Here is a 9,490-nt window from a genome sequence, read left to right as displayed (position 1 = left end):
TTAAATCGGGGATAAATCCCCTAAAAATGAGACCAGCAATCAAACACTGTGCTTGGTCATATCCCCGAGTCAATAAATGTCATTTTTTTTCTTGCCTGAAGTCATGTGTAGGATAGGAAGGCTTCTGTCTACATGGTTACAAATCATAGTAAAGGGGTCAAGACATGGCTACAGATCTTCCTTCCTAAGACAGTGACCCCCTTCTTTCCAAGGTCATGAGAGAAGGACCCTCTCACTTTGCGATCATTGTTTCAAGTGCGGTCTTTCCTTGGCTGCCAGCCTTTTTAAAAGAGGCCCAGAGCGTCAGCACCCGACTTCATGAACATTTAAAAAAGTATTTGTTGATTAGAAGGAAGGAAAATAGAGCTTAACTCATCTAACATTAAAGTAACCTCAATTGCTTTTGAAGTTCAAGATAGTTCAAGGAATTTCCATAACCCTTTTCTATGATGATTATGACTGTCAGCCGTCTCTCGTCTTTATCGTCATAGTCAGAAAAGTGCCTGCTCTCTTCTGTTCTAAAGCAGTGTGTGACATTTTAAGGCATTGTTTTATTTTCCAAATTTTATTTTTATCAGTCCAGTTGGCTTTGATGCTTTTCGCATCTTCCTGGACCACCTTCACTGCTTGTTCATTGTCCGGATGCTCTTTTACTGGTCTTCCATAAAACTAGGAGGGTACAAAGCATGTTTTCCTGCCACAGACAACTCAAAAGGACTGATAGTTAAATAAAAGTCAACCCAGGGTAAATAAACACGAGAGGAGAATCATTTAGGTTCAAATTTACCCTGTGAAGCATTGATCATGTTCCAGGAACTATTAGATACCTTAAAATATATTTTCACATTTCATCTTCCCACCAGTCCTTCAAGAAAAGCCAGAGCTTCCCCATGTTACTGCAGAGAAATGGAGAATTAATGGAGAATTTGCCCAGGGCGACCCTATGGGTGATCAGTACAGATCACCTTTGTCCCCAGGGCTCTCCTTAGACTCCTGTGCTTTTCATGTGACACTAGAGTCCCTGGATTTGGGACCAGAGCATTCCTATGGGAAGCTTTTGTATGTTACCCTAAGTTTTCCACAAAGACCGCCCTCCCCATGGTTGCCCTGGGGGAGACCCTGGGGTACTTAGACTTTCCCACGTGTTTAAGAACACAGCGCTAAGACAGCTATCTTTCTGGAACAGCCTCCATAAAAGGTTTGAGCCACACTGAATCTGGGTTACTGGAGGCAGAGATGGTGACTAAGGCATCAGAAAGCTGGCCTGGGGTGGAAGCCCACCCAAAGTGTGGGCTAGCCTGAGTATCCTGTTTACCCTGGCCAAGTTAGTCATACAGCTAATGTCTCGGCCTCCACCATCTGTGGGCAGTTATGTCAGAGAATCTATCTCCTCGTCTTTGAAGACAAAAGGAATGAATTATCATTCCTCTCCTCCTGCTCACAATTGCTACTGAACTAAAAGCATCAGGGCTGGGAAGAAATACAGTGTTTTCGCAGTTGTTCCCTTTGAAGAATCAATTCATGATGAACTCTAGGTGTCAGAGCCTAGCCTTCGCTCATGCACACTGTTCCTGTGCGTATCCCTTCATGTGTTTCTAATTCAAAGTTCCTGGCCTAGGGTTTTTGTTAAATCCTATGACAAGGCAGATTTGCATTTCCATTGATACTTTCACGAAGGTGTTTTTAGATTGGCTGAAGTTACTCGAAGCCCAAAGGCAAGAAGGAACTAGTGACCTGTTAAGCCCTCAGACAGGAAAAAGTCTTCAATTGAAATTCTAATTCCCAAGATCCATATCGGAAGGGATATAGCAAATGAAAAGATACTCATAGTATCCATTTTTTTGTCCCAATGGACAGTAAGAGAAAAGATTCTTTACATTCTTTTCTTTCTTGAACAACATTTTAGACACACATAAAACTGGACAGAAAAATGTGAGAACCAGCCAATTATTCTAGCCACTATTATTCATGCTAATTGAAGCAAATGATTAAACTGAGCATCTGTTAAAAACAATATTTTAAGAATTCAAAACATGTCCTAATATCACTATCTTCTTGCCTACCGAGATTTCTGTTCCAAGATGATCATCTCTGTGTAAACCCACGTTCAGTGTTCTCAGCTCTGCTAAGGGGAAAGAAGTGTCTCATCCTTCAGACTCTGTGTGGTCTGGTGTATGAACCGACTGTCACCAAGTCAGTGAAGCAGAGTAACCCGCACACTTTCATTTACATCTTGGGGAATCGTTGTTACATCACTATTTTTTTTTAGTCGAAATGTCCACAATGAAGCACTCTACATTGGAGTCTTCTACTGATTATTAGGTGCAATGCTTTGCATAAATATTAACAGAATCCTCTTTTTAAAGATGAGAAACTGAGGCCCAGGAAGTTTTGTAACTTGAGCAGAGACACATATTTGTAAGTAGTGAAACCGAGCAGAACCCTGTGGGGTTCCTGGGCAAAGAAGCCTTTCTGTCCCATTTCTTGTGTGTAAGGAACAGACTCCATGACCCATGACCTGAGTCCCAAAAGGCACGTTCTCACAGTCGCTAACCAGATAATTGAGAAGATGCACAGGTGTGGGAAGAGCAATCAAGAATCAATAGTGCAGACTTGGGTCAGGGTCCTGGTTCCTCCTCAAGGATATACATAACAGTATCTTTGAGTTCTTGTGCAGAACTATAACCCTCACAAACTGGAGGATGTTCCAGAGAGAAAGTCACAATAGGATAACCTTGAAACTCATCAAGAACCCTCCTGAGGCCAGATGAAAGGAGTGTGGGCCCTGCACACACCCTGATCTTATCATCTTAGCAGCAGCTCCATCCTTAAACCACGGCTATAAAATTCCTCACCAAATCCCCCGGGGTTGAGACAAACAGTTTTCAAAGGCAGGAGTCTGCGGTGTTTCCCTTTGCCTGGAAAAGCAATAAAGCTGATCCTTTTCTACTTCACCCAGACTCTGTCTCTGAGATTCCCTTCGGCACTGGTGAACAGAGGCCAGTTTCCTGCATGAGTGTTGAAGTCAGAATTGGGAGGCGGGTACCTGCTTCCAGAGCCGGCACTTTAAACCTCTCACTCCCATTCCTCCACACCACCAAGCACAGCGCTAGGTGTGGAATGACTTCAAACAGACATTTCAAACTTATGAAATATCCATTTCTGTTAAGCATTGGGGGTTTATTTTATAACTCCACACCACTCTAATCAGAAATATGTAACTTAAAATTCTACTGCCAGCAACAAACAGTACGTCATTCTGATTTTGGTCTCACATCAAAAGGACAGTGCCCCAAGCCTACAGGAAGGAGGCATTTAGTCAAGGAAACCATCATAGTCGTCTTAGATGGAATCCCCTTTTTAGTGGCTATAGATATGAGAAATGAACCGTTTGAAACCATCTGAAGGAAAAAAGGGTCTGTTGCCCTGATTCTTAGTGACAAAACCCTGCCATAAAATCGCCATTACACTGTCGCTGGTTCTGACAACTTGTGATGAAGGAAACCTATAACATGCATTCAAATAAGTTTCTGAAGGACAAAAGTAGGAAAACCAAAGATAGTGAGATGACTTACTAGTTTCTTGGGTATGGTGAACGTTCTGCATGGAAGACAGTTTCATTTAGCAGTGACCTTGAAGTTATCATGGACTTGACCAAGATAGCAATCTGTCAAGACCACTGATGATGTTTTTGGTCCCAAGAAATCACAAGGTGGGTAAAAGGCAGGATCCCTGCCCTCAGGGAGTTCACCCTGACTTGGTGCATCCAGTCATCCTCATTTGTGTTTGTGTCTACCTCTGATGCAACCTGTCTTCCAGCATTATCTGTGCCCAAAGACTGCCCTCTGCCTGGGCCACTCATATTCCTGCAAACTGTCCTCAGATGAGCTTGATCTGTTTAAATACAAAGCTGATTGCAGCCTGATCGCTACTCTAAAAATCTGAGCCTCCCTTTGCCTGCGGGAGAAAACCTTCTCCGTGGGCATCATCTGCTCTTCTTTCCACTCCAGATCTCACACTTCGGAGGCACCACAATTCCCGTACGTGCTGGTCTTTGCTTCTATTCTCATGCTCACTCCATAGTTACAGATAACTCAACCTAGAACTTCTTCTGTTTCACTTTTTTTTCTTAGCTTCTTTTTTCCCAGTATTTAACATACTGCACTTATCAAATAATGATAGTGAACTCTCCTATGTGCCAGACATTATTTTAAAAAAACTTCATGTTTATTCACTTCTTAATTCTCACCACAAACATATGAGATGGCTGTAATTTTTTAATTTATTTTATTGAGCTACAGTTGATTTACAATTTACACTTCTGCTATATAGCAAAGTGACTCATATATATGTATATATATATTCATTTTCATATTCTTTTACATTATGGTTTATTGCAGGAAGTTGAATACAGTAGGACATTGTTGTTTATTCATCTTATATAGATATAATAGTTTGCATCTGCTAATCTCAAACTTCCAGTCCATCCCTCCCCCACCGCCCATCGCCCTTGGCAACCATAAGTCTGTTCTCTGTGTCTGAGAATCTGTTTCTGTTTCCTAGGTAGGTCCATTTGTGTCATATTTTAGATTCCACATATAAGTGATATGCTGTGGCATTTGTCTTTCTCTGTCTGAGATGGGTTTATTAACCAGTATTTGCTGGGCTTTCCTGGTGGCTCAGATAGTGAAGAATCTGCCTGCAATGTGGAAGACCTGGGTTTGATCCCTGGATCTGGAAGATCTCCTGGAGAAAGGAATGACTACCCACTGCAGTATTTTTGCCTAGAGAATTCCATGGACAGAGGAACCTGGCAGGCTACATGGGGTCACAAAGAGATGGACACTACTGAGTGACTAGCACTTTCATAGGGAAACAGTAAGAACACAGAGGCTAAGCAATTGGCTTAAGACTACTCACGTGGTCGTTAGCAGAGCTGGGTCTTGAACTTGGCAAGTCTGTCTCAAATCCCTGCATTCAACCATCTCTCTGTCTCTAACAGAAAGTGTTCAAGCAGTACCGAAGGCCACGAAGATGCCCAGTCACGATCCAAACACTGAAGTAAGAAGTTCAAGCTAACATCTTTTTTTTTTTCTCTCCAAAAGGCTGTTATTAATTCAATAGAGAGTTTTATCATTAATGGCGTTAATGTATTATCTTCATTAATACTAAGTAATTTTTTTGGCTAAACAAAAAAGTCTTTCCCTCTCTCCTCTGCTTTACTTGCCACCACAGATTACATCACCAGGGGAAGTCTCATCCTCCCCAAAACTTTCCAGGACAAATCCGTAACCTCACTGCCCCCAAATTAATGATTACATCTTCTAATTTTGTTGATGTACCCTTCATATAAACTCTTCAATGGCAGAAATTGTGCTTTCCACCCCTGCCCCATCTCACCATGGCAGCACTTAACACTGCCTGGGTGCAGTTCCATGTTTAACTCATCTTTTAATAGCTGGTAAGTGAAATTAACAAAAGCATGAAGTAGCCAAATGCAGTTACACCCATGATAAATCTTCATGGAAGGAAAAAATGAATGAACTTCAGCTCTTGATACAATGAAAGACTAGAACCATGTGGAGTTCATTTTTGGCTCGGCTGCCAGTCAGAGTTGGGGAGCTTGTAAACGAAAGAGCTAAATTGTGGAAAACAGGAGTCAAGCTGGACTAATGTCTAAGCTCACACCTATGTGAAATTATTCATATAATTTTATGCATTTGATGAGCTAAAAAAAAAGACCAAGTAAACACTTTCCAAACAGGAAGCAGTGAAGAATCTGCCTTTTAATAAATCCTCATGCCAATATTACAAGGTTATTTCTAAAGCCTGGCAAACTGCCCATATTCATTGCTTGACTGGTTTAAACAGAGTTAACTCCTTATAATAGAAAAATCTTATGTAACAGTTGGTTCACAAGACTCTATTTAATAGCCAATCTGTTATATCCAAGATGTCATCATTTTGGAAACTAACTTTTATGAGAGTATCTTCTTCATGACATCAAAGTATGATGTCAAATGAAATCCTTTGCTTTTTTTACTTTTAGATTTTAAAGTTTGTGTGTTAAAATTTAAAATGTGTATGTGTGTGAAAGGATGTGGTTTTAATTGCTGACTGTTGCTGCCTGTGTGAAAGAACTTTTAAGAGCCAGTGAGCTAAATAAAATGGGATATGAAGGATCTCTGTTTTATGAAGATTCATATGTAAAGTAATTTTACAAAATGACAATTCACTTTGCATTTCATGTGCTTTGGGAAATTAATTTTAATGTGAAATCTTAGACTTCAACTCTGAGTTAGTATCTTAAAAAATAAAGAAATGGCCATGGAATGAACCAAGCGTACCACTTCATGATTTTTTGTCTTGTCTAACACCAATTCACTATTTTAAAACCAGCAAGTAGAGAACTATACTCAATATTTTGAATAACCTATAAGGGGAAAGAGTGTGAAAAAGAATATGTATAGATATAAATACAGATATTTATGAATGTATAACTGAATAACTTCATTATACACCTGAAATTAACACAGCATTATAAATCAATTATACTTAATTAAAAAAATTAAGGCATACAGGCTGAGATTCTATTCTTATAATAAATTAATTCATAACACTGTAATGAAAAAACTTCCTTGGTGAGGTTAGATAAAATATAATTACTCTAAGTTCATAAAAATGGATTCAGGTCTATGATGACATTTGATTATTAGACACAGCAGTGCCACTGATACGTTTCTTGAGTTGTCAGAAATTGTCAACATCATTACTTTATGGCAAAGATAACTGTCTGAAGATAAATGGCTCATATTTTGGTGCAGTGTTTGATGTTCAAAACAAAATGTTACAACAATAAACAAACGTGAACTCAAAAAAAAAAAAATGGATTCTATTTATTATGACCTAAAAATCTTGTTTATCACTGAAGAAGAGAATGAAAGCCCACTCCAGCGCTCTTGCCTGGAGAATTCCATGGACAGAGGAGGCTGGTGGCTATAGTCCATGGGGTCACAAAGAGTCGCGGGGGCATGACTGAGTGATTAACACATAATCTATAAAAAAGCTGAATCACTGTGTTGTACACCTGAAACTAATGTAGCATTGTAAATCAACTATACTTGAATAACGGAGAAGGCAATGTCAACCCACTCCAGTACTCTCGCCTGGAGAATCCCATCAACGGAGGAGCCTGGTGGGCTACAGTCCAAGGGGTCCCCAAGAGTTGGACATGACTGAGCAACTTCATTTTCGCTTTTCACTTTCATGCATTGGAGAAGGAAATGGCAACCCACTCCAGTGTTCTTGCCTGGAGAATCCCAGCGACAGAGGAGCCTGGTGGGCTGCCGTCTATGGGGTCGCACAGAGTTGGACATGACAGATGCAACTTAGCAGCAGCAGCAGCATCCTTGAATAAAAATAAATAAAACTGCGGTTTCTGGTATTTTCTTTATTCCTTTCACTGCAGATGCTGAAATGATGTGTTTGCAGCTGATGTGGTATGGCGCTTCCAACCACTGCTCCATGTAAATGTACCTCATGAAGTTGATCAGACACAAAACTTCACAAATGAAAGGTATCTTATATTTCTGAAACTGGGAGAGAGATTTCATTAGTAATGTAATTTTGAAAGATTCAAAACTGTTTTACAGTGTACCAAATGCTGGTGCATGATACTAATTTATTGTGGAACATCACATTACTATGGTAAGTACCCACAATCAGAAGTTCTGTGTCATACCACAATTAGATACGTGACTTTAACAGTAATGAAAAGTTAACTTGTCTCAGCAAAAACTGTCTGGTCCTCAGTTTCTATAGCTGCAAAACTGAAAGTTTACCTGGTTGATTTCAAGATTCTTTTTCCAACATTTGCTGATTCAATGTCCAATTTGCCTCTTTTTTACCAGGAAAAAAAATATCTATTCTCATAGTCTTTCTTGTGGGGAGACAATTACATATTCAAACCTCTTCTTTTTTTTTTTTTCTTTTAAAGGAAACAACCTGTGTCCAGAAATATTCTACTTAGCTGAACATCACATCAGAGTAGTCGTGATTTCTTAGAGACTTGCCGACCTGGGTCTTAAAGACTTTTCTGACCAGAGGAAGAGTATATATCACTCTAAAATTTTCAAATGTTTACAACAAAAACTTATTGGAGGACAGAGGGGAAAGAATATGGAATCTAAAAAGAGAAGAAAGGAAAAAAAGCTACCAAGGGAAAAGATAAAGATCTTATAATCAAAATTTCAATGTCTTCCAAAAAATCTATTATACAAATTATTCTTCAAGGGTTTAACAATTTAGGACTTTTATACCGCCTTTGGTCACTATCTTTATATATACATCTTTATATATTATCTTTATATATATATATTATCTCATATATACATATGAGTTACAAAGTGACAGAGACAGTTTCTGTTTTGGCTTCTGCTGGTGGTTCTGCAGTAACAAGTCTGTCTGATGTTTGAACTCCATGGAGCAGTATAAAAGGATATTGATTGATGGGTCAGTCTGTTCTTCTATGCATATGCAAATTATATTTGTATTAATATTCATATTATCTAGATAAAAAAGGGAACACTTCCTTTATCATTATTTCATAATAATGAATATTAATATTCCTAGATTTAAATGTAAATTAAAAGTACTACAATTATTAAAACTTATCTCCTGACATTCTGCTATGGATTTGTTCTTTGCCTTTCTCTGAATCTAATATTGTGTGATTATTCACATTGATAGCACCAGGAGGCACATACAGGAGACTCTGTATCTGTTACTATGGTGACTATTGGTCATATTTTGAAAGAAAAAGCAACCATTGTTATGCATAAATTTAAATATTACTACCCAACTTTTAAAAACTGTAGAAAATTAGACATCACATTTTAAAGTGATATGCTATGCATTGTTTAAAGTCATATGCTTCCTATTTTTCTTCTCAAGGAAAATGTAGTTAGTTGGAACAATATACATAGCTGAGTTTTTAAGAATAAACTACAACTTTTCTTTTCCTTTAAAAATGCTTACACATAATTATCTACATAGGCTGTAAAGACAGTCTGATCTGGCTCTAATCATAGCTCTGTCACTTACCGGATGTTTATTACCCTTTATAACATAAAAAATCATAAAGAGGATTTGGACTACATCATGGATAAATTTGATTTGAGTATGCTGACGAAAATCATTTTTAGGATAAATAGACAGAGAAATAAATTCACTTTGAAGTACCGTGCTTAACATCCTAGAAAGATACCCTTTTCCAGGTCATGAATCACCATACTATATTGATACAGAGATATTCTGGGCTTGTATTTTCAGTATTTTATTTCCTCCTTCTTTCAACATACATTGACTATATCTATCAGGCACTGTGCTAGATTCTGGAAGACCTAGATAATATGACGCCTCAAGAACTTCTAACATGTAGACTTTGGGTTGAGAAGAACAATTGAGAAAAGGGGTCTAAGAAGACCCAGAC

Source organism: Cervus canadensis, chromosome 1 (assembly GCF_019320065.1).
Source record: "Cervus canadensis isolate Bull #8, Minnesota chromosome 1, ASM1932006v1, whole genome shotgun sequence".
Classification (NCBI taxonomy): domain Eukaryota; kingdom Metazoa; phylum Chordata; class Mammalia; order Artiodactyla; family Cervidae; genus Cervus; species Cervus canadensis.
Note: the sequence above shows the minus strand (reverse complement) of the source record.